Source organism: Nicotiana tabacum, chromosome 1 (assembly GCF_000715075.1).
Source record: "Nicotiana tabacum cultivar K326 chromosome 1, ASM71507v2, whole genome shotgun sequence".
NCBI classification, from domain to species: Eukaryota; Viridiplantae; Streptophyta; class Magnoliopsida; order Solanales; family Solanaceae; genus Nicotiana; species Nicotiana tabacum.
This window is the reverse complement of record NC_134080.1, coordinates 42190446-42217303: the sequence shown is the minus strand read 5'-3', so window position 1 is coordinate 42217303 and position 26858 is coordinate 42190446.

Sequence of the window (26858 nt, the reverse complement as noted above, 5' to 3'; positions counted from 1 at the left end):
GACGCAAGACTCACCACCAGTTCTCCGCCAGACATCAGTAGATACTGCACAGAAGTGGGAGCGTGCTTTTGTTAAGAAACAACAAAAGTTGGCAGTTTACACGTTCTGGCAGTTTGATTTCTTTGTTTTATATATTGCAATTTTTTTTAGTTGTTTTATCTTATCGGGTAAACCGATAACCGAACCGATAACGATTTATAACCGATTAACCGATAACCGATAATCAATATCTTATCGGTTTGGTTATCGGGTTATGATATTTGTAAACCGATAACCGATAGGCAAAACCAATAATGTTCAAAACCGAACCGAACCGACCGATGCCCACCCCTACGTGATATTGAGCTGAAGTTGGTCCTAATACAAAAAAATCTCTAGATTTTATTTTATGAAGACTGTTAAAGGCTGGACGGCGGCACGGGATTCCGAAATGAAGTTGGTCCTAATACAAAGTATATAATCTCTATATTTGTCTTATGAAGATCGCTAAAAATTGGATTCTGACGCGATATACTGTATTGAAGTCGGTCCTAATACAAAATAAATTATGCAAAATACTTATTTTATTTTATTTGAAGTGTTTGATTGAGCACGAAGTTTTAAAAAAAAAAATTTTAAATTGAAAATCTTACCTTAATTCAAGGGGTATTTATACTTTTTTTTTCTTATACTAGTTTCTCGATATGTACATTGCACGTGCATTGCACGCTAATTAATACTGACATTTTCAATTAATATAAATTGTAAAGTTGTCTTATTAAATATAGATGGCTAAACAACAAGTCTGTTATAATCTGAGATTGCGATTAATTGACTTAGAGATAAAACAGAGCCTTCTTTTGAAATCTATTACAACATGTTAGTTAAATATAAAACAAAAAAAAAAAGGAGAAAGACAATTCAATAGTTTTTAAATTTTGTTAATGCAGTTGTCACACAACAATATTGAACTTTCCATTACAAATCTGAAACAAAAATAAATGAAGGGAAAAATTAAACCCTAAGTAGCCTATAATTCTCTTCACATTTTACAAAAAATGTTGTGCAAAGTTAGTATTTTCTCTACCATTATTTCTTTGGAGAGATCTTTCTTTAGAAAATTTTGTTATTCGTTTTTCAACATGCATAACACAGATCCTTCTCCTCCAATTATAATATCTTGTCGTGTACTACTTCGCTGCCCTTTATGTTATCGCATATTTCATACTCATTTAGACTTTATAAATCATTTACAATCTTACCCGTTATCTTTCAAGTAAGATGTCATTCTACGTTCTGGTGTAGATGCGTTCGCTCTTCCTTTACCAACATATTCGCTATCAACTCAACTTGCCATCACAACATGCAAGTCCAAGAAGAAATAACTGAGGTACTATTGTACCAGCAGCGATATCGTCGAATCATTTCCACCCTACTGAAAGACATTAATAGCATGTTTGGCTAATCTTCTTTTTGGCCAAAAGTGTTTTTTTTTTTGCCAAAAGCACGTTTGGCCAAAAATTGAGGTGTTTGGTCAAGCTTTTGGAAGGAAAAAAAATGCTTTTGAGGAGAAGCAGAAAAAAGTAGCTTCTCTCCAAAAGCACTTTTTTTAGAAGCACTTTTGAGAAAAATACACTTAGAAGCAGTTTTTTAAAGCTTGGGCAAACACTAATTGCTGCTCAAAAGTGTTTTTCAAACTAATTAGCCAAACACAAATTGCTTCTCACCAAAAGTACTTATGAGAAAAACACTTTTGAAAAAAAATGCACTTCTTAAATAAGCTGATTTTTGTAGCTTGGCCAAACAGGTTATAAATGGCAAGAAGAAATAGAGGTAGAGCTGCAAATACAATATTTCTTGATTTAAATATGACTCGTAATTGTACAAAACCATTAATAAATCGGTTGGATGTTCCCATTTCATCAAATGCAGTTGCATTAGATGAAGAACCAAATGATTTGGACTTAAGTTTGAGGGTTTAGAGCAAAAAGTATATGGATCTTTTTTATTGGAGTCTTTTATTTTATTTTAGTTGATCGGATAATGGTGTGTCTAAAAGTATGCTAAGGTTGGAGTCTTCCATTTTATTTCAATGTTGGAGTCATCTGTTTTTATTTTATTTTATTTTTGGTCTGATAAAGTGAGTGTCTAAAAATATGTAAGGTTGGAGCTGATAGGGTAAGTGTCTAAAAATGTGTAAGGTTGGAGTCTTTGTTTAATTTATTAAATATTTGCTTGATTTAAATAATCCAATCCTATTTATTATCATTCAATTTTCAATTTTCTTGTCGAAAATAAAAAGAATTAATTTTTTTATTGTTCAAATTGCAGATGATACCACGAATTATCACTGAATTATGCCTATCATAACATTATATATGTAAAGAAGTTTTTTGTGTTAAAAAATTGACTATGTCTTATTTAGTAAGAAAATACAAATGACTAGAAGGTCAGATTTTAGATTTAAGTATGATATATACTTGTCGTATCAATATTTTTCCAACCATATAGATTTAAAGTCATAAAATAAATCTCCAACCTTCATGGACTTTCAAAATTATTCTTTGTCCTGAAGCCAAACACGAACATGCACCCAAGGACGGAGCTAGAAGCGTGTCTATATGTTCAGTAAAAGCCAATAACTTTTTTATAAAACAATACATTTGTGTTAAAAATTTATCAAATATATATAAATATTTAATGTTAAATTCAGTTATTAAAATATTAAGTTGTCGTTTTAAAATTCAGAACTCATAAAGTTGAAATTCTGGCTTTGCCTCTGCATGTACCACTTGAACAACACAAACTGATACATTAAAAGAGCCAAATAAAATAATATTTGAAGTATTAATGTGAAATAAAAAAATAAAAATTAAATAGTTATTCACGAGTATAGACAACGGAGATTTCAAGTATAGCTTGATTGAATTTAATTGCAGTAAGAACATCATAACACATTGGGTGATAGTCATGTCTTGACTCCATAACTCTTAGGATCATATTATGTACATCTGTCCGAGCTAGTCTTGTATTTGACTTAAATTTTAAATGTTGCCAACTATATGTAACGACCCGATCGATCGTTTTAAGCTTTTGCGCTTTGCTCGCCATCTCTCGAGCATGACTAGCCCCATATAATGTATTATGTCTTATGTAAATCGTTGGTTTTGGTTTTCAGGGTAATCAGAATAAATTTAGAAGAAATGTACTCAGTTTGAAGCTTAAAATTTGAAAGGTTTGACCAAGATTTGACTTGTTAGTAGATGACCTCGGATTGGAATTCATATGATTTGGTTAACTTCGTTAGGTGATTTGGGACTTAGGAGCGTGGTCGGAATGTGTTTTGGGGGTTCACGGAAAGTTTAGCCTTGAATTGGCAAAATTGAGATTTTGGCATTTCCCGGTTGATAGGTGAGATTTTGATATAGGGGTCGGAATAGAATTCCGGAAGTTGGAGTAGGTTCGTTGTATCATTTGTGACATGTGTGCAAAATTTCAGGTCATTCAGACGTGGTTTGTTATACTTTTTGATCGAAAGCGTAATTCAAAAGATTTTGGAAGCTTAGGCTTGAATCCGATGTGTTTTGGGTGATTCGATGTTGTTTGAGGTATTTTGAAGATTGGTACAAGTTTGAATGGTGGTATGTGACTTGTTTGTGCTTTTGGTTGAAGTCCCGGTGGCCTCGGGGTGGTTCCGGATGGGTGACAAAAGAATTAGAATTGAGTTTTTGTAGTTGAAGCATTTGGTTTCTGTCATAACTGCACCTGCGTTTGGGAGGCCGCAGGTGCGATGCCCGAAGAAGCCTAGGAGAAAATCATCAGGGACCGCAGAAGTGGTGAAATGGACGCACTTGCGGTAGCACAGGTGCGAGATTCTAAACGCAGATGCAGAAATTGGCAATTAAGTGAAAATCACAGATGCGGTGAATTTGGCTGCAGAAGCGAGACCACAGAAGTGGGGAATGGACCGCAGGTGCAAAAAACCCGGGTCAGAAAGTATATAATGTTTCCTTCGCGAATTTTTGCTAAGTTCTCCTTTTTCGAAGACGGGAAGCGAGCTAGGGTAGTGAATTAAAGGGGAAAATCGAAGAGAATCAGTTGGGTAAGTTCCCTAGCTTCATTACTCATGTTTATGATCATTTTCCATTGTTTAATCATGGTATTAGTGGAAATTAAGGAAGAAAATTGAGGGAATAAGGCTTGGTATTGGATACCTTGACTTGGGGATTTGAGGGGCCATTTGTGGTCGGATTTTAGGACTTTTGATATGTATGAACTCGTGGGGAGACCAGGAATCTTTTAATGTAAATTTTATTGAATTCCGAGACGTGGTCCCGGAGGTCGAGTTTTGGTTAATTTTGGGATTTATGCTTGTAACGACCCGACCGGTCATTTTGAGCTCTAGCGCGTCGTTCAACAGTTTAAGGCCATGAGCAGCTTCACTTCAGGTATTATGACTTGAGCGCATGGTCGGAATTAAATTCCGGGAAGTTCGGAGTTGATTTGGAAAGAGAATTCTCATTTCGGAAGCTTTAAGTTGAAAGAATTGACTAAGGTTGGAGTTTTGAGTAAATGACCTCGGAATAGGGATTCGAAAGTTCCAGCAGGTTTGTATGATGATTTTGGACTTGGGCGTATGTCCAAACTGGGTTTTGGAAGACCCGGGAACGTCTCGGCGCCTATTGTGGAAGTTAACATCTTGGAAGAATCTCATAAGTTTGGGTTGAAGTGCATTTCAGTGTTATCAATGTCCGTTTGGGAATCCGAGTCTAGGAATAGCTCCGTATGGTAATTTTGGTATTGGGAGCACGATCAGAAGTGAATTCGGAGGTCTGTAGGTCATCTTGGAGTCATTTGGCTAAAGATAGAAATTTGAAGGTTTTTGGGAAGTTTGACCGAGAGTTGACTTTTTCATATCAGGGTCGGATTCCGGTTCCGGAAGTTGGAGTAGGTCCATAATGTCAAATATGACTTGTGTGTAAAATTTGAGGTCAATCGGACGTGATTTGACGGGTTCGGCATCGAATGTTGAAGTTTGAAATTCTAAAGTTCTTCAAATTTGAAATGGAGTGTGATTCGTGATTTTAACATTGTTTGATATGATTTGAGATTTCGAGCAAGTCCATAATGTGTTTTGGGACTGGTTGGTATGATTGGTTGGGGTCCCGGGGGCCTCGGGTGAATTCCGGATGGTTAACAAATCAATTTTGGAATTGGAAGAAGAAGAGATCAGCTGCCTTCTAGTGTAACCGCACCTGCGAGGCTTGGGCTGCAGGTGCGGAGCCGCAGAAGCGGCCCTTGGGTCGTAGAAACGGAAATGGACCGGCCAGTCTGGGACCGCAGATGCGGTCGATTTGTTGCAGATGCGTGACCACACCTGCAGAAGGAGAAGCACAGATGCGGAAGTTGAGGCTAGGAGGAGGACCGCATAAGTGGATGGTAGCTCGCACCTGCGGAATCGCAGAAGTGGTCATGTGACCGCAGGTGCGGAATTGCTGGAGGTAGTAAGGTTCTTTAAAATCAGGGGTCTTGGCCATTTTCCTCCATTTTACTTTTGTTTGGCGATTTTTGGAGAGCTTCAAGAGAGGGATTTCATCATCAAACATGAGGTAAGTTAATTTTACCCTTGTGAGTTAAATACATGGTTTTGTTACGGATTTGAGCATGAAAATTGGTAGAAACTTGGGGTTGAGGGAAAACCTAGAAAATTGATATTCTTCGATTTTGGGTATGAAATTAGGAGAAAATCATATATTTGAGTTCGTGAGTTCATGGGTAAATTTTATCTTCGAAAAATTTCGAAATCTGGGCACGTGGGCTCGAGGGCGTTTTTGTCAACTTTTCGATCACAGTTAGGAATTGTTATAAATTGGATTATTATGAGTAATTGAACATATATTAATGGATTTTGCATAATTATTGGCTAGTCTTGGAGCGTTATGCATGAATTTAAGTCTTTGGAAGGGCGTAGAATGCCGGTTATGGAACTTTAGAGCGAGGTGAGTCTCCTTTCTAACCTTGTAAGAGGGAATTTTGCCCATAGGTGAATTAATTGGATTTGTGCTCCTATTTGTGGAGGCTACGTACGCGCGAGGTGACGAGAGCTCGTGCGTAGCTACTATTATGTTTAAGTCCGGGTAGTCTAGGACCCAAAAACATGCTATACTTGGAATATTTGTAATCTTATTGACAGTTGAATTGCTTAAATCCTATCTATCACACCTCCTTTTTCACCTGCGCCCGCAGGGGCGTAGGGGGAGTTTTTCCAATTAAGGGACAATCGAAACGAGATTTATTATTTAATTCAGAGTCGCCACTTAGGAGATTTATGGTGTCCCAAGTCACTGGTTGAATCCCGAATCGAGGAAAAGATTGACTCTGTATTACAGTCCGCGAACCAGAAATCTAAGTAAAGAATTCTGTTAACCCGGGAGAAGGTGTTAGGCATTCCCGAGTTCCGTGGTTCTAGCACGGTCGCTCAACTGTCATATTCGGCTTGTTTATATGATTTTAATACATTTTGAACCTATGTACCAATTTTAACCTTGAACCGCTTTTATCATTATCATTATTATTTTAACAGAGAATTGCAACGTTGTGAAAACGTATCTCGAACCACGTCACATCAATGTACCCGTGGTTATCGACACATTTCGACTCCTTTGAGATTTGGATTTGGGTCACATAAATGTGCACCCGAGTTTAAGAAAGTAAATTATTAAAGGCGCGCCTAAAGCGACTAGAATATTATCATTTTGGGGAAGGCCGTGAACTTTTGCTAAACGGCCCATCCCGGAGTCTAAGGATTTTTACATACGCTTATAGAGGGCCCCGCAGCTTATGTATTTTTGTTTGTCGAGGCACGTCTCATTCATTATTTAAAAGGAATTTGCAACATCGTGGAAATGCATCTCGAACCACGTCACAATCAATGTACCCGTGATTAGCGACACATTTCAACTTCGTTGAGACTTGGATTTGGGTCACATAAATGTGCACCCGAGTTTAAGAGAGTAAATTATTTAAAGCGCGCCGGAAGTGACTTGCGCGTTATTATCTTTTGGGGAAGGCCGTGAAATTCGCTAAACGGCCCGTCCCTAAGTCTAAGTATTTTAAAACAAATATTTATTGAGGGCCCCATAATTTTGTAATTTTTATTCGGCGAGGCTCATCTCATTTTTATTCAAGGATATCCTAAAGCGACTATGATTTTCTATTTATTTGTCTCTAAGAATAAAGAAAAATCCTAATCAATTAGCATTAAAAGTTCGGGCTTCAAGTTCAAGTCCGGGTCCAAACAAAAGGAAACACCTTCTAGTTTGAACCCGCTACCTAACTTAAGATCCGCGCCTGTCGTTGTAAATATTAACAAACCAGCTACCATTTCGATCCAGTTCAACTTTTAGCTTTATTATATGAATTGGATTATTGGAATTAACTATGTGGAATACAAAGCCATTTTGAGCTCTTTTTACGATTTGTTGAAAAATGCATCAATGCTTAAAAACTGACATCAAGCTAACATTAATCACTAACATTTGAGAACTAACATTAGTTACTAACATTAGTTACATTGCTATTTAAAATGATGTTATTTACTCAAGTGAACTCACAATTTCAAAATTAGACCTATTAAACCAATATGCTGATTTCCATAAACTATTTGAACCTGTTTTGTGACATAAACTATTTGAAACTATTTTGCGACCACTGAAAAAAAAAGAATTAAATATTGTATACTTCACAACTAGTAATCACCAACTAAGATTAAGTACAATTGATATTCCGTGTTTGTAGAAATAGATTCAATCAGTCCAGCTTATGCATTCCAAAGTCATTCCAATACATACTATGAAATATCAAGTGAACTACTGCTTATACATCAAATTAAACACAAAGAAACAAGGGAAATTAAGAAATCCATTCCAACAACTCTTTACTTCCTTTCCTTTAAATTTGAGAGCTTTAGAACGTGTACCTGGATAACGGAAATACAAGAAGATGAAGGAGCAGTCAGCAACAGTAATAACACATCAACGCAGTGACTGAACAACCCAGTGATAGATTAAAAAGGAAGGAACTAGCAAAGTTCCAGCAACACCCAATGAAAACAGTAGCCAATAACCAATAGCAAACTCAGGAAGAACCAATTGAAACCCCAGAAATACCAAACAACAACACCAATGAAACAACAACAGTACTAGTTCTGATATTCAGCAGTAAAAGAAAAAACCCACTTTTCAGTTTCTTAGCTCTCCAAACACTGAACCTTTTGGATTAAAAACCAGCCTGTTTTTTACTCTCAGATTACTGAACTTTTAAATGTTAAAAATCCAGCCTAGACTCTTTCCAAAAAAGACTGAAAGAGAACTGATTTTTTTCCTCTCCAAAAACCAACCCCCTTTTCTGTCTTGAAATGACCCTATTTATAACCCAAAAATAGGTATGAGCAACATATTTTAATCAATCATTTTTAAGCTTTTCATACCATTATGTTTTGTTCCCCACACTTGCATGCCTTGTTTCCCACACTTGCATGCCTTGTTCCCCACACTTGCATGCCTTGTTCCCCACTAGCAAATATCTTGTTCCCCACTAGCAAATGTCTTGTCCCCCACTATGTATTAAACAATGCCTTATTTTAATATTATTAGTGCTTAGTGGACAGAGCACTCAAATTAATCATTTTTAAAACTTTAAATCCCAAAATACCCCTAAAACTATTGAAATTACCATTCTACCCCATCAGCTATATCCAATCCTCCTAATCAATTAACCAAACTATAGCAGCTATAACCAATCTTAAGTGAAAAATCCTAACAATTGACTAATTAAACACATGAAACTAACTCCCAATCAATGACATTAAGATTCATCAAACTCAAACCACAATTTAAGCTTGAACTCAATTCAGACCAAATATCATCAAAATAAAGATTCAGTGATTAAACTAACACACTTCTAGATTAAACCTAAACAAGAACAAATGAATACTGTCAACATACTGAATGAAAACAAATTGACTTCATATGCAAGAAATGATGAACAACAACAAGAAAAGAAACAACATAACATAACTAAGAAAAGATAGAAATTAGAACGAGGCAAGATAATTAAAACAAGCAAGAAGAACGAAAGATTCATGAACTTGTACTGTTGCTCACTACGTTCGATCATGGAAACACGCAGCTCATTGATATCAGTTTAACCAAAAGACAAGATGAAAAGAAAAAGGAGATGGACCTTCATTGTTGCCAAAACTGGATTTCTCAAGTGATTGAATACAGAAAACTCTTTGAGCAGAGCTGTACAGCAAAGGCAAATAACGAACAAAAGCTTCAAGCTAATGTTCAAAGAAACTTGAACAAATCTGGAGCCAAGACCTCGTCGGAACTTCGAACTCGCAGACTGAAAATGAGTCATTTTTTAAGGGAGGGTTTTGAAGGTTTTGAGCCCGAGTTTCATGGCTGCTCAAGCATGACGACTGACAGAGTGTTTGGTCGTTTCTGTGAAGGCTACTGGTCGACGACTGTGGAGATGGAGTGGCGGACTGTTGGCGACTGGTTGACGAGTGACAACGTTGGGTCTGTTTGGACGTCGATGGAGAAGGCTGGAGCTTGCGATAGGCGGGCTAGCTGGAGCTCGCGACTGGAGGGTCGTTGGGTTATAGGTTGTCGACGTGTTGATGGAGTCGACGGTGGTCGTTGGTTCGAAGAAGAAGAAGGAGAGCATCCATGGATGTCGATGGAGAAGGCTGGAGCTCGCGACTGGCAGACTGGCTGGAGCTCGCGACTGGAGGGTCGTTGGGCTGTAGGTTGTCGACGAGTTGATGGAGTCGACGGTGGTCTTTGGTTCGAAGAAGAAGAAGGAGGGCAGCCATGGATGTCGAGGGAGAAGGAAGAGCTGTTTGGAGAAGATGAAGAGGAGAGGGGGCGGGTGGTTTAGGGTTTGTTGTTAGGGGTTGGAAATGAGAAATGAAAAATGGAAGAATGGGGGGTGGTCGTTTGGGCTATGGGGCAGACCGGGTCGGGGATGGGGTATGGGCTGGGTATCTGGGTTGTCTTGGGCGGGTTTCAATTTCAAAGGGAAGAAAATTGTTTGGGATGATGGACTTTGAATTGATTTGGACCAAATATGACTTAACACTCTTTTATTTTGCTTTTCTTTTTCTGAAACTAATAAAACTAAAAATTCCAAAAATCCTAAATTAACTTGTAGGACTAGATTAATTTATAAAAGTACCAATTAACTTTTAATAACAATTAACACACACAATTAAATAAAATCACACAATTAAACAATAAAAATGATAAAACTACCAAAATTCATATTTTTGTGATTTTCATTCTTTAAAATAGGACATGGTTTAATTAATTCAAAAATGCATAATTAAATCCTAAATATGCATGCAACATGTATTTTGGTATTTTTCAATTAATTAAAACAGGATAAACATTCACAGACAAAAATAATTATCCAAACTATCACGCAATGTTCTCAAAATTGTACCCAAAGGCAATTTGTTTTATTTTTCGATTTCTTTGGGAGTAGTTTTCGTGAAGCAAAAATCACGTGCTCACAGCTTCCCCTCTTTGTCCGAAAACACAAAGAGTTTTCGTGCAAAGATAAAGTGAGCGGATACGAGCGATTTTTGCCTGTTGGAATACTCCGTGTGAAGCATTTTTTGAAAAGACTTAACCGAACCTTTGCTTCACAGGTTTCCTATATATCCCTGACTAAAAGGGAATCAGGTTAATATAGTTCGGGAAGTTTTGGTAGCTGAGACTACCATGGGACTGCAATGTTACTGTTGTTGCATGCTGTTGCTACTGCTTTTCGATCTCCTTATTATACTGTGCCAAAAGAAAACAAGAAGCTAGACTTAAACTAGGAATTACAAAATCTTATCTATCTCCGACTTGTTCTTGTAGTCTTCTTTATGATTTTTGCGACGAGATTCATGCTGGGGGTATTTTTTTGTTGTAACCCTCCGCATTACTAACTTCTGGCTTGATCTTGAAATGTATTCCTCTGTTCTGTAGGTGGGCTCCTGACTTCAACTTCAAATATGGTAACCTCCGTTCTAACATGTGGGCTCCTGACTTCTTCAACTTAAAATATTACAACCTTCGTTCTACAGGCGAGCTTCTGACTTCGACTTGAAATTGTAACAACCTCTGTTCTAACAAGTGGGCTGCTGACTTCAACCACAACTTGAAAGTATAACAAACTCCGTTCTACAAGCGGGCTCCTGACTTCATCAACTTCAAATATAACAACCTCCGTTCTACAGGCGGGCTCCTGACTTCAACAACTTCTATAACAATAAACACCTCCATTCTACAGGCGGGCTCCTGACTCCTTCAACTTAAAATGCGACAATCTCCGTTCTACAGGCGGGCTCCTGACTCCTTTAACTTTTAAAATATAACAACCTCCATTCTACAAGCGGGCTCCTGACTTCTTCGACTTAAAATTAACAACCTCCATTCTACAGGCGGGCTCCTGACTTCTTCGACTTAAAATTAACAACCTCCATTCTACAGGCGGGCTTCTGACCTCAACTACGACTCAAAACGTAATGCCTCCATTCTCCAGGCGGGCTCCTGACCTCAACTACTTCTTAAAAATATAGCACCTCCATTCTCCAGGCGGTTTCCTAACTTCGATAAACAATTTAAAGATAATACCTCCATTCTCCAGGCGGGCTCCTGACTTCAACTATGACTCAAAACGTAATGCCTCCATTCTCCAGGCGGGCTCCTGACCTCAACTACTTCTTAAAAATATAGCACCTCCATTCTCCAGGCGGTTTCCTGACTTCGATAAACAATTTAAAGATAATACCTCCATTCTCCAGGCGGGCTCCTGACTTCAACTATGACTTAAAAGATAATACCTCCATTCTCCAGGCAGGCTCCTGACTTCAACTACTTCTTAAAAATATAGCACCTCCATTCTACAGGCAGGTTTCTGACTTCAATAGCTTCTTAAAAATATAACTCCTCTATTTTTCATGCGGGCTCCTGATTTCAACAATTTCTTAAAGATATAACACCTCTATTTTTCAGGCGGGACCCTGACTTCAACTATAATTTGAGATATAACACCTCCATTCTTCAGGCGGGATTCTGACTTCGACTGCAACTTAAAGATATAACACCTCTATTCTCCAGGCGGGCTCCTGACTTCACTACTTCCCAAAACATAATACCTCTATTCTATAGGCGGGCTCCTGACTTCGACTTGAAATTGTAACAACCTCCATTCTACAGGCGGGCTCCTGACTTCAACTACAACTCAGAATGTAATACCTCCATTCTCCAGGCGGGCTCCTGACTTCAACTACAACTTGATAATATAACAACCTCTATTTTCCAGGCGGGTTCCTGACTTCAATAAACAATTTAAAGATTATACCTACATTCTTCAGGCGGGCTCCTAACTTCAATAAACTTTAAAATGTAACACCTCCGTTCTTCAGGCGGGCTCCTGACTTTAACAACTTCTTAAAATTATAACACCTCCGTTCTCCAGGCGGGCTCCTGACTTCAATAAACTTTAAAATATAACACCTCCATTCTCCAAGCGGGCTCCTGACTTCAACTATTTCGTAAAATGTAATACCTCCATTCTCCAGGCGGGTTCCTGACTTCAACTTCTTCTTAAACAATGCGTTTTATTGTTATTGTTCCTTCCTGCCTCCCGAACCATTTTCCTTCTAACTTGAATCATCCTCTTTCAGAACTGCTTCCCTCAAAACTGGTGTTTTATTCCTCTGAAAACTGCTGGGGATAACACCGATATTTTATTCATAAATATGTTATTTTCCTTCTTCAAAGACTACTTCCTTTAAAGCTGGTGCTTTCACTTATCTGAAACCTGCCGGGGATAACACTACTGGGGAATTATCTTCTAGTTACTTTCCTCCTTTTAACAATGGTGGGGATGATACTGATTCAAAGACCACTACCCTTAAAACTTGGGTTATCTTGCTTCTTCCAAGATTTCTTTCTTTAAAACTTGTATTGCCTTCTCCCGTAAACTGCTGGGGATTCCACTTCCTTCAAAACTTGTGTTATCTTCCATCTTCCCCCATGTGGCTATCTGATTTCAAGAAAATTTTCGCAATGAGAGAAAATTTTCTGCCCCAGTTTGATAATCTTCTTTGTGGCCATATCTTCCCACTGTCAATAACATTTCCTTTCCCTGCTTCAAATCAAAGAAAAATTTGTTAGTTTAAAATGTGGTGAGTGGTCGTGCCACTCCTGTTGGGGATGGTTTTTCCCTTTTTCCTTTCTGCTTTGCGCTTTATTACAAAACTTGCTGGGGATGATATTATTTGCTGGGGATGATATTCCTGCCGGGGATGGTTTTTCTTTTCTCTTCCTTCCCCTCTCTGTGTTGTCCGACCATCGCAGAACTTGGCCGATAATCTGTCGGAGTTGTTCCTGCATCTCGCAAATCTACTGGGGATCCTCTCGGAATTTGATTCATAACTTTTCAACTGTTGTTTTTTCTATTTTTCTCCAACTTCCCCCGGAAATTCGGTCCTCTTGGAATCTAGACCCATTCATCATTTGGTCTTGCGACAAACTTCTTTTTGCTTTGTCGCCTTATCTTTGGCCGTCCTATCCATATCGTGTTTTTGCACCATCTTGACAACTGGTAATAAACTCTGAAAATCCTTTTAAAAAACAAACTGCTGGGGAGATAAAGTCTTTACCAAGAAATGAAAAAGTGATTATTTCAAAAGATACAAAAAGAAGAAATCTTTCTGAACAAATGTTAGGGAAAAGGAAAGAAAAGAACTTATATGAATGATATAACCGATCCCAACGATCATGTCGTGCATTCCGGATTAATCAACCCAGTCCATTTGTTATCAATCAATCTTTCAGACGGCCTCATCTTGCTAGGGATAAACAGGTACTCAACTCTTTGCCAAATGCAGATCCTTTCCGCCAATCTTGTCTTGTCGCCTCATAGTTCCCTTTGAGGGGTTTTCACTACTAATACTATCTCATTTCTTTCAACTCCCGTCGCCTTATGGTGCCCATGAAGACCGATAAGACTCTCTCGTTTTATTTCTCTCAACTTACGTCGCCTTATGGTGCCTGTGGAGGTTTTCACCGATAAGACTCTCTCATTTTATTTTATTTTTTCCACCTGGGGATAGGAGTGTTACCGATATGACTCTCTCTGTTGGGGATTCTTTCGGCTACCAATTCATTTCCAGCTTATGATCCTCTTCTCTGCTGGGGATCAAAGTGTTATTCCCGACTTTCGTTTGTGTGACTTGGCACTTCTCGGATACTGATCGAGAGGTCTTTTTTGGATATCAATATGGGTTTTTGTGTATGACTGAAAGAAAAAGGGTAAAAGGTTCAAAATAATTTTGATGGGTAAAACATTACAACTCTTGGAATCAACTTTCTTTCCCAAAATTATAAACACAACTTCTGCCCCAGTTTTTCTTGCTTGGGGATTTTTTTTTGTTACACTATGACCGAGCCGTGAGGCGCCTACGTATCCTTCTTGAGGAATCAGGTCAAACGTAGTTCCCAATTCCTTTGTTTTTCTTGTGACTTTTCTTTTGTCTTTATTATCATTATTTTTCTCTTCTCTTTTTCTTTCATTTTCACTACTGATTCCAAAAGAGGGGTATGAAAGAATAAATAAGGCTCAAAAGGGGAAGCAAAGGTTAAAGTGTTTGGATAGAAGAAAGAATTGCCTCCGTCATTTCACTCTCCGATAAATGCCCAGTACAGACAAACAACAATTACAATCAAAAGAAATCATACATAATATCTCTTAACTACGTCAGAATTGATAGCCATTTCGACGCATTTCCCTTCGATATCTATTAAACATAAAGCGCCATTGGACAACACTCTGGTTACAATGAATGGCCCTTGCCAATTCGGGGCGAACTTGCCCTTTGCCTCAGCCTGATGTGGGAAGATGCGTTTCAGCACTTGCTACCCCACTTCAAATTTTCGGGGACGCACCTTTTTGTTGTATGCTCTTGCCATTCTCCTTTGATATAACTGGCCATGACACACAACTGCCAATCCTTTTTCATCAATCAAGTTCAACTGCTCCAATTGGGTTTTGACCCACTCGTCATTATCAATCTCAGCTTCAGCGACAATCCGAAAGGATGGAATTTCAACTTCCGCCGGTATTACTACTTCAGTTCCATATACGAACAAATAAGAAGTTGCCCCTACTGAAGTACGGACAGTAGTGAGATAACCCAATAATGCAAATGGTAATTTTTCATGCCATTGCCTTGAACCTTCTACTATCTTCCGAAGTATCTTCTTTATGTTTTTGTTGGCTGCCTCAACTGCTCCATTCGCCTTGGGATGATATGGGGTGGAATTGCGGTGTGTAATCTTAAACTGTTGACATACCACTTTCATCAAATTGCTATTAAGATTAGCACCATTATCCGTGATGATCACCTTTGGGATCCAAATCTACAGATGATATGGGAGTGAACAAAATCTACCACTGCCTTCTTGGTTACCGACTTGAAAGTTTTAGCTTCAACCCACTTAGTGAAATAATCGATGGTCACCAGAATGAACCTATGCCCGTTGGATGCTGCTGGCTCAATTGGTCCAATGATATCCATGCCCCAGGCAATAAATGGCCATGGTGCTGACATTGTATGCAATTCTGTCGGCGGAGAATGAATCAGATCTCCGTGTATCTGACATTGATGGCATTTCCGCACGAAACTGATACAATCACGCTCCATAGTGAGCCAATAGTACCCTGCTCGAAGAACTTCTTCACCAATACATATCCGCTCATATGTGGCCTACAAACTCCAGCATGTACCTCTGTCATAACTGTCGTGGCTTGACTAGCATCTATACATTCCAAATCTGGTGTTCTTTTGTACAACACTCCTCCACTGAGGAAAAATCCATTTGCCAGTCGCCAAATGGCTCTCTTTTGATCTCCGGTGGCCTGCTCCGGGTATATCCCCATACTGAGGTATTCCTTGATATCATAGAACCATGGTTCGCCATCCAGTTCTTCCTCTAACATGTTGCAATAAGCATGCTGATCACGAACCTGAATATGCAATGGGTCAACATGGATTTTGTCTGGGTGGTGCAACATCGATGCTAAAGTGGCCAAAGCATCGGCAATCTCATTATAAACTCTTGGGATGTGTCTGAACTCCACTGATCGAAATCGTTTACTCAAATCAAGCAATCATTGTCGATATGGTATGAGCTTCAAATCCCTTGTTTCCCATTCACCCTGAATCTGATGCACCAGGAGGTCCGAGTCTCCCAAGACCATGATGTCCTGGACATCTATGTCTGCAGCTAACCGTAAGCCCAAAATGCATGCCTCATATTCAGCCATGTTATTGGTACAATAGAAATGTAGCTGTGCCGTAACAGGATAATGATGTCCTGTTTTAGAAATAAGTACCGCTCCTACTCCAACTCCTTTCGCATTTGCAGCTCCATCAAAGAAGAGCTTCCAACCTGGTTCCTCATATAATTCCAACTCATCTACATGCATCACTTCTTCATCCGGAAAATACGTCCTCAAGGGCTCGTATTCTTCATCAACAGGATTCTCGGCCAAATGATCCGTCAATGCTTGGGCCTTCATGGCCGTCCTTGTCACATAGACGATGTCGAATTTTGTGAGTAATATCTGCCATTTCGCCAATCTCCCTATGGGCATAGGCTTCTGAAAAATATACTTCAGTGGATCCAAGCGTGAAATAAGATAAGTAGTATATGATGACAGATAATGCTTCAATTTCTGGGTCACCCAAGTTAAGGCGCAACATGTCTTCTTGAGTTGAGTGTACTTAACCTCATAGCCTGTAAACTTCTTTCTGAGATAATAGATGGCTTGCTCCTTCCTTCCTGTAATGTTGTGTTGCCCCAGTACGCAGCCAAACGAATTCTCCAGGACCGTTAGATAAAGAATTAATGGTCTTCCCGGCTCAGGTGGAACCAACACAGGTGGATTTGATAAGTATCCCTTGATTTGGTCAAATGCTTCCTGACATTCTGCCGTCCATTCTACCGTATCATCTTTCTTCAGTAGCCGAAAAATAGGCTCACAAGTTGCCGTGAGTTGAGCAATAAACCTGCTGATATAATTCAACCTTCCTAACAGACTCATTACTTCTGTCTTATTCTTCGGCGGTGGCAAATCTTGGATGGATTTGATCTTTGATGGGTCCAACTCAATGCCTCGCCGACTGATGATGAATCCCAACAGCTTTCCAGATGGAACACCAAATGCACATTTGGCCGGGTTGAGCTTAATATCATACCTTCGAAGTCTTTGGAAAAACTTCCTTAGGTCTGCTACATGGTCTTCCTGATGCTTGGATTTTATGATCACATCGTCCACGTATACCTCAATCTCTTTGTGTATCATGTCATGAAACACAGTAGTCATTGCTCTCATGTACGTTGCCCCAACATTCTTCAAACCAAATGGCATTACCCGGTAGCAATAAGTCCCCCATGGTGTAATGAAAGCCGTTTTTTCTTCATCTTCTTCATCCATCAGAATCTGATGATACCCAGCATAGCAATCCACAAAAGACCCGATCTCACGTCCGGCACAATTATCGATCAAGATATGGATGTTGGGTAAGGGAAAGTTATCCTTTGGGCTTGCCCTGTTCAGATTGCGGTAATCGGCACACACCCTGATCTTCCCATATTTCTTCGGCACTGGCACCACATTAGCCAACCAATCAGGATATCGAGTGACCCGAATAACCTTTGCTTGCAGCTGCTTGGTTACTTCCTCTTTAATCTTCACACTCATGTCTGTTTTGAACTTCCTCAATTTCTGCTTGATGGGAGGGCATGCCTGGTTAATGGGCAATTTGTGAACAACTAAATCCGTGCTTAACCCCGGCATGTCATCATACGACCATGCAAAAACGTCTTTGAACTCAATAAGTGCTTTGATTAGTTCTTCCCTGATATTCGGTGCAATGTGGATGCTTATTTTAGTTTCCCTGATATCATCTGCATCCCCTAAATTGATGGCTTCTGTGTCATTTAAGTTGGGCTTGGATTTCTCTTCAAACTGGCTTAACTCTCTATTTATCTCTTCGAAGGCTTCATCCTCATCGTATTCCGATTCATCATCATAATCGACCTCTTGTACAATTAGTTCAGAATCAGATTGATTTTTTAGACTGGGTTGAAGATTCGTTGTGCATGTCATGTCATTAGAACCAATATAAAGAGAACTGTTCATAAAGAGAAAAGAAGAAAACAAAGTTAAAACAAAATAAGAAGAAAAATCTTTCACTTTATTAAAATATGGGATAACAGAGTTTCACACTTTGCCGAATACAAAACAAAACTGGATTACAACCCTGGAATAATAAAAAAAGACAAGAAAGAAAAATCAGAGCCCACTACCAAGACTCCCTCCGGGTAGGAAAGGAAGTAACCATCCAATTGTTTATATTGGCCCTAGGCCCCACAAACTGTATATCTGCTTTACTGGAACCTTCTCCAGCTTCTATCACGTTGACATCGGCGAACAGCCTTTCAAATCCCTCATTCAAATCTCCATCTGGCCCAATCAGTGGTCCGAGAACTTTCGGGACCGACAACTTTCTGATACCTGCTCTGACAAATGATCTGGATAGGCGTGGGATTGGCTTAGGAAGGACCCAGACTCTTTTCCTCAACTTGCGGGCCCGCCTCACATCCGCCGCTGTAGGCTTGAACCCAACCCAAAAGTATCCAGATTTTTGGGCAAAGAAACCGGCTGAACAATACCCTGAAGATCAGCCCCTAAACCTTTTCCTGGCACAAACCCATTCTTCAACATCTCCGAGGCTACCATGACAGTTGCAGCTGCGATCCTGGGAAGTGGAAGGTCCCCGCCTTCAGAAATTTTATCCACTGAAACCGTATCGAAAACCTGGTAAACCCACGATCCCTTATCATCATCAGCTCTATGAAGGGCACGATGGCATCGCTTACGGCGCTTACATTGTCTTCCCCATGTACTATGATCTCTTGCCTATCCCACTCAAATTTGACCATCTGATGTAATGTAGAAGGCACTTCTTTGGCGGCGTGGATCCAGGGTCGCCCAACAGAAGATTATATGACACTGCCACGTCTAACACTTGAAACTCCATGGTGAACTTGGCTGGACCAATGGTTAATTCAAGTATGATGTCACCTACTGTGTCTGTACCACCACCATCAAACCCTCGAACACAGATGTTGTTCTTGTGAATCCTGTCACCATCGACCTTCAGTTTGTTCAATGTGGCCAAAGGACAGATATTGACACTGGACCCATTATTAATCAGTACTCGAGTGACTACCGAGTCTTCGCACGTCACGATCAAATAAAGGGCTCTATTATGTTCTGTACCCTTCACGGGCAACTCATCGTCTGAAAAAGTGACCCTGTTGACCTCGAAAATCTTGTTTGCTATTTTCTCCAGATGGTTCATAGAGATCTTATCCGGAACATGGGCTTCATTCAGAATTTTCATCAATACCCGGCGGTGCTCGTCTGAATGGATCAACAATGATAACAATGAGATCTGTGCCAGGGTCTTTCTCAACTGCTCCACAATGGAGTAATCTTGCGCCTTCATTTTCCTTAAAAATTCTTCCGCCTCTTCCTCGGTAACTGGATTCTTTGTCGCTACTGGATTGACCCTTCTTAACTTTGCGGGAGAAAAACACCTTCCCGAACGAGTTAACCCCTATGCCTCACATATTTCTTCCACAACTTCCTTCCCCCTGTGCATTACCATTACTTGATTGTAGCTCCACGGCACAACTTTCTTGCTGATTATCGACAACTGCATTACTGGCCTAATAACAACTGGTCCTGTGCATGCCCCCTTCACGGCTACTGGCTTGCTTGATATCCCTTGCACCGTTACTTTGACCGGCTCTGGATTCTTGGCAACATCAGACGAACTCTTCCCCATCACCACCACTGGCTCGCCTTCTACCTTTTCCGACTGTACTACTGCTTTTCCACTGATCGACTTTTCTTTCGGACTGGCACGGATCATCATTACCGTTTATGAGGGCTTCTTGAGCTTCCCTCCTTCGTGCACTAGTTCGATCATGTGGGCTTCATGGTGTGCCGACAACGTTTTCTGATTGATGTTAGGTGCCTCTGGCTCTTGGACCTCGATCCTATTTGTATCAATAAGATCTTGTACGATAGTCTTCAACTTTCAACACTTCTCAGTACCATGCCCGGGAGCCCCCGAACAATATTCACAGCTTACCGAGTGGTCCAGATTTTTGGGAAGGGGATTTGGCAATTTGGGCTCCACAGGACTCAATAGGCCTAACCGCCTCAATTTGTGGAAAAAAGAAGTATAGGTTTCTCCCAGCGGAGTGAATGTTCTTTGCCTCTGCACCCTTTCATTCTTGAAGGTCTGATTCCCATGGAAGCCTGGTCCCGAAGGATTCCTGTAGGCCCTTGGTGGTGGATAAGTGTTTTGTGGAGGTGGATATGTATTCTGGGGAGCCAGCGCACACCATTGCGGGAGAGCCGGAGGCTGGGTGTAAGTTTGGGCGTGATGGACAGAGAAATGTGGCTTTTGTGGTGGGTAGTAGGGCTGTGGAGGGACGTATGGAATGTATGAGTAATTTGAGTGATGGGGTCTAGGTTGGTAGTGAGGGGGGGACCTCTGGATCTGGGCCAAATACCTGCCTCGACTGTTGCGACATCTTCCCTTTTCTTCTTTCCGAGCGCACCTCCCGTGCCGCTCTGGATGGCTTGAATGGTTGCTTTAATCGCCGAATAGCTCAGGATTTTGTTGGACTTAAGTACCTCTTCAATCATACCGCCTATTTTCACTACTTCGTTGAAAGATTTGCCAACTGACGTCACCAGGTGACTGAAGTAAGTTGGCTCCAGAGTCTGCAGAAAGTAGTCCACCATTTCTCCCTCTCTCACCGAAGGATCAACTCTTGCCGCCTGCTCTCTCCAGCGAAACCCAAATTCTCGAAACCTTTCCCCGGGCTTCTTCTCAAGTTTCAGCAATGTGAGATGGTCAGGGACGATCTCAAGGTTGTACTGAAAGTGACCTGCAAATGCTTGTGCTAAATCATCCCAGGTGTACCACCTGCTCGGATCCTGTCTTGTGTACCATTCCAGTGCAGAACCGCTCAGACTTTGACCAAAGTAAGCTATCAGCAGTTCGTCTTTTTCCCTGGCCCCTCTCATCTTACTACAAAACCCTCGCAGATGTGCTATTGGATCACCGTGCCCCTCGTATAGATCAAACTTTGGCATCTTGAACCTTGTCGACAATTGAATGTATGGGAATGGGCACAGATCTTTGTAGGTCACACTGACTTGGTTGCCTAACCCATGGAAATTCCTGAAGGACTGCTCTAGGTTTTTAAACTTTCGAAGCACTTCGTCTTGCTCTGGGCTCTTAGCCGGCTTTTCAGTCTCTACCGGGATCTCAAAGTGAGTATTATAAGTATGAGGCTCGGGTGCTTTGAAGGTTGGTTCAGGGGGGTAATATTGGTTATCATGAGCCTGAAATAACGGCTCGCTGGATGATCTTTGCAGCGTGGCTGGTGGGGGTGGCACGAAAACAGGAACATTTGGTGGAGGAGGGTTCTGATTGGGTTGTGAAGCTTGGGGATCATAGGCATTTCTTCCCTGATAGTATTGGTGACTGGGGAAGCTTGTCGAAGGGCCGGGGGAGGGTATTCCGGCGTGTTTCCTGGTGGGAGAGTGGGAATAACAGGATGGTTAGGCACTTTTTTTACCCTAGCTAAGGCCAGCTGCATTTCTTTCATCTCCTGTCTCATCTTATCCATTTCCTCCTTCAGCATTTGATTCTCCGTCCTTTCATCCTTGACACTTTGGTCTGAACTAGTCATGCTTTTTAGTACGGGCCCTTTGGATCTTGTTTGGTAATGATAATCTGCCAGAACGTTCTAACAAACTAACTGGTTCGAAATCTCTGGATAAACAACAAACTTATCAGCGTTAGAGTTTAACACATATTGCAATTTCACGTTGGGGGATGCAATGTTCCTAGGCAGTTTAACCATTTCTAACATGTCTTTGTTTCGACCGCATGCGTCATTCCGGCTTACTTTGTTTGTGCCTTGTTTAAGTGTTTCCGAAACTTTCTTTATCTCTCTTTTTATTTCTTTCTTTTCCTTTCTTTTATTTACTTTGCCTCTTCTTTTTTTCTTTTTATTTTTAGTGGTGGTCGAATCTTATGTAGATTGCCTATGTATCATATCCCCGGATGAATCAGACCGGACGTAGTTCTGCCACAAGTGCGGAAAATAAAGACACCATTTTTGGATTTTCCAACCTTTACTAGCAAAACATTTTATTACAAGGCAAAACATTTTTGAAAGGAAATTGACATACTTGATACAGACTACAGGCTTTATGCCAAAAAGGGAAATACAAACTCCGACGGACAACAGACTCTGAAGACAAGGAAAATACAGACTCAAACTATGAATGTTTCCGAGTTTTGAATTTTGGCGCCCGCGGGGCGTCGTTCGGCCTCGCCGCGGGTTTTGGTGCAAGGACCCTTTGCAGATCTTTCAAATCTTCCATGATCTGGTGGACATAAATCATTATTGAAGCAAAGAAGGTGGTCCTTCACCACCTAAATCATCCCACCATAGCCGCAACTTGAAAGAGATTTTAGTCATTATTGAAAAAGGTTCATTTTGCATCGTGCTCATCCTGCACATTTATTAAGGTGATTAAGAAATAAAATTTATTTGACTCAACAAATTGACTATTTTTAATTTTTCATAGATTAAAAGGAAGATCCGGCTCCGCACACGGCTTTTCAGCACTTCGAGAACGAAGATTTTAAAGCTGGGTGAGTCAACTGGTCAAAAATCCAAAAAATGACTAAAAGTGGCCGTTTATGCAAAGTTAGCCTTCCGACATCCCTTTCGGGAACATTCGACTATTCTTGCCAAAAACGGCATCACCCGACTTATTTATGTTGACAATTAAAATTTGACATTTTTGGCTATTTTTATAAACGGGGAGGTTGGACCTGATGAGGGTTGCCTACGTATCCCGCACCCTGTGAGAATCAAACCGGCATAGTTCGGGTAGATAAAACAAACTTCTTTTGAAAACAAGACTCTTTCCAATGGCAAATAAAACCATTTTTCATAAACAAAACCCTCTTTTTTTTTTCATTTTCTCAAAAATTCGACAGAGTTTCGATTAACTACCTCTATCTATATTTCCTCAAAGTATTCAAAAGCCGGTCAGCATGCAAGTCCGAAGCAAACAAATGCACGGGTAGCAAGTTGGATGCATCAGGATGGTCTTTTGTCGTTTTGGTACACTTGTCCTAGATAGACCCAACCCCTGTGTTGAGCCTCCAAAGTCAAATGCACATGACACAAACAAACATTCCTACTAGGGATCCGGCATGAAGCTGAGTTATTCTAGGTTCGTAACCTGGGTATTTGTTCTAGACTGTGTACCCGAGCGGACAACTCGAGTCGAGGAGGGGGCTATGTACCGGGGACCCGCGGGATCGTCCGGCTTTGTACCTTGTCTGACCTCTTTCTTATTCCAAGGTATGACACTAACAGAATAGGGAGTCTCGACCAGCAAGCACATCCCCCGAGGTAAGAAGGGAAGGGTTTCGGCATAGTTTATATACAGTTCAGATAATATCAAAGCGGTAAAAGTAGCATTTAGCACATTAGGCCCAAACATGTAAAAATAAGATAATAAACAAAGCCAATTATAACAATTATTCCAAGCTCAAATTCTCGAACCTTGAACCAGAAGTTCGGGGCTCTTATTCCCCAGCAGAGTCGCCAGAGCTGTCACACCTCCTTTTTCACCTACGCCCGCCGGGGCGTAGGGGGAGTTTTTCCAATTAAGGGACAATCGAAACGGGATTTATTATTTAATTTAGAGTCGCCACTTAGGAGATTTATGGTGTCCCAAGTCACCGGTTGAATCCCGAATCGAGGAAAAGATTGACTCTGTATTACAGTCCGCGAACCAGAAATCTAAGTAAGGAATTCTGTTAACCCGGGAGAAGGTGTTAGGCATTCCCGAGTTCCGTGGTTCTAGCACGGTCTCTCAACTGTCATATTCGGCTTGTTTATCTTATTTTAATACATTTTGAACCTATGTACCAATTTTAACCTTGAACCGCTTTTATCATTGTCATTATTATTTTAACAGAGAATTGCAACATTGGGAAAACGTATCTCGAACCACGTCACATCAATGTACCCGTGGTTATCGACACATTTCGACTCCTTTGAGATTTGGATTTGGGTCACATAAATGTGCACCCGAGTTCAAGAAAGTAAATTATTAAAGGCGCGCCTAAAGCGACTAGCGTATTATCATTTTGGGGAAGGCCGTGAACTTTTGCTAAACGGCCCATCCCGGAGTCTAAGGATTTTTACATACACTTATAGTGGGCCCCGCAGCTTATGTATTTTTGTTTGTCGAGGCTCGTCTCATTCATTATTTAAAAGGAATTTGCAACATCATGGAAATACATCTCGAACCATGTCACAATCAATGTACCCGTGATTAGCGACACATTTCGACTTCGTTGAGACTTGGATTTGGGTCACATAAATGTACACCCGAGTTTAAGAGAGTAAATTATTTAAAGCGCGCCGGAAGTGACTTGCGCGTTATTATCTTTTGGGGAAGGCCGTGAAATTTGCTAAACGGCCCGTCCCTAAGTCTAAGTATTTTAAAACAAATATTTATTGAGGGCCCCATAATTTTGTAATTTTTATTCGGCAAGGCTCATCTCATTTTTATTCAAGGATATCCTAAAGCGACTATGATTTTCTATTTATTTATCTCTAAGAATAAAGAAAAATCCTAATCAATTAGCATTTAAAGTTCGGGCTTCAAGTTCAAATTCGGGTCCAAACAAATGGAAACACCTTCTAGTTTGAACTCGCTACCTAACTTAAGATCCGCCGCCTGCCGTTTTAAATATTAACAAACCAGCTACCATTTCGATCCAGTTCAACTTTTAGCTTTATTATATGAATTGGATTATTGGAATTAACTATATGGAATACAAAGCCATTTTGAGCTCTTTTTACGATTTGTTGAAAAATGCATCAATGCTTAAAAACTGACATCAAGCTAACATTAATCACTAACATTTGAGAACTAACATTATTTATATTGCTATTTAAAATGATGTTATTTACTCAAGTGAACTCACAATTTCAGAATTAGACCTATTAAACCAACATGCTGATTTCCATAAACTATTTGAACCTGTTTTGTGACATAAACTATTTGAAACTATTTCGCGACCACTGAAAAAAAAGAATTAAATACAGTATATTTCACAACTAGTAATCACCAACTAAGATTAAGTACAATTGATATTCCGTGTTTGTAGAAATAGATTCAATCAGTCCAGCTTATGCATTCCAAAGTCATTCCAATACATACTATGAAATATCAAGTGAACTACTGCTTATACATCAAATTAAACACAAAGAAACAAGGGAAATTAAGAAATCCATTCCAACAACTCTTTACTTCCTTTCCTTTAAATTTGAGAGCTTTAGAATGTGTACCTGGATAACGGAAATACAAGAAGATGAAGGAGCAGTCAACAACAGTAATAATACAGCAATGCAGTGACAGATTAAAAAGGAAGGAACCAGCAAAGTTCTAGCAACACCCAATGAAAACAGTAGCCAATAACCAATAGCAAACTTAGGAAGAACCAATTGAAACCCTAGAAATACCAAATAGCAACACCAATGAAACAACAACAGTATTAGTTCTGATATTTAGCAGTAAAAGAAAAGACCCACTTTTCAGTTTCTTAGCTCTCCAAACATTGAACCTTTTGGATTAAAAACCAGTATGTTTTTTACTCTCAGATTACTGAACTTTTAAATGTTAAAAATCCAGCCTAGACTCTCTCAAAAAAAGACTGAAAGAGAACTGATTTTTTTCCTCTCCGAAATGACCCTATTTATAACCCAAAAACAGGTATGGGCAACATATTTTAATCAATCCTTTTAAAGCTTTTCATACCATTATGTTTTGTTCCCCACACTTGCATGCCTTATTTCCCACACTTGCATGCCTTGTTCCCCACACTTGCATGTCTCATTCCCCACACTTGCATGCCTTGTTCCCCACACTTGCATGTCTTGTTCCCACTAACAAATGTCTTGTTCCCCACTAGCAAATGTCTTGTCCCCCACTATGTATTAAACAATGCTTTATTTTAATATTATTAGTGCTTAGTGGACAGAGCACTCAAATTAATCATTTTTAAAACTTTAAATCCCAAAATACCCCTGAAACTATTGAAATTACCATTCTACCCCCATCAACTATATCCAATCCTCCTAATCAATTAACCAAACTATAGCAGCTATAACCAATCTTAAGTGAAAAATCCTAACAATTAACTAATTAAACACATGAAACTAACTCCCAATCAACGACATTAAGATTCATCAAACTCAAATCACAATTTAAGCTTGAAACTCAATTCAGACCAAATATCATCAAAATAAAGATTCAGTGATTAAACTAACACACTTCTAGATTAAACCCAAACAAGAACAAATGAATACTGTCAATATACTGAATGAAAACAAACTGACTTCATATGCAAGAAATGATGAACAACGACAAGAAAATAAACAACATAACATAACTAAGAAAAGATAGAAATTAGAACGAGGCAAGATAATTAAAACAAGCAAGAAGAACGATAGATTCATGAACTTGTACTGCTGCTCACTACGTTTGATCATGGAAACACGCAGCTCATTGATATCAGTTTAACCAAAAGACAAGATAAAAAGAAAAAGGAGATG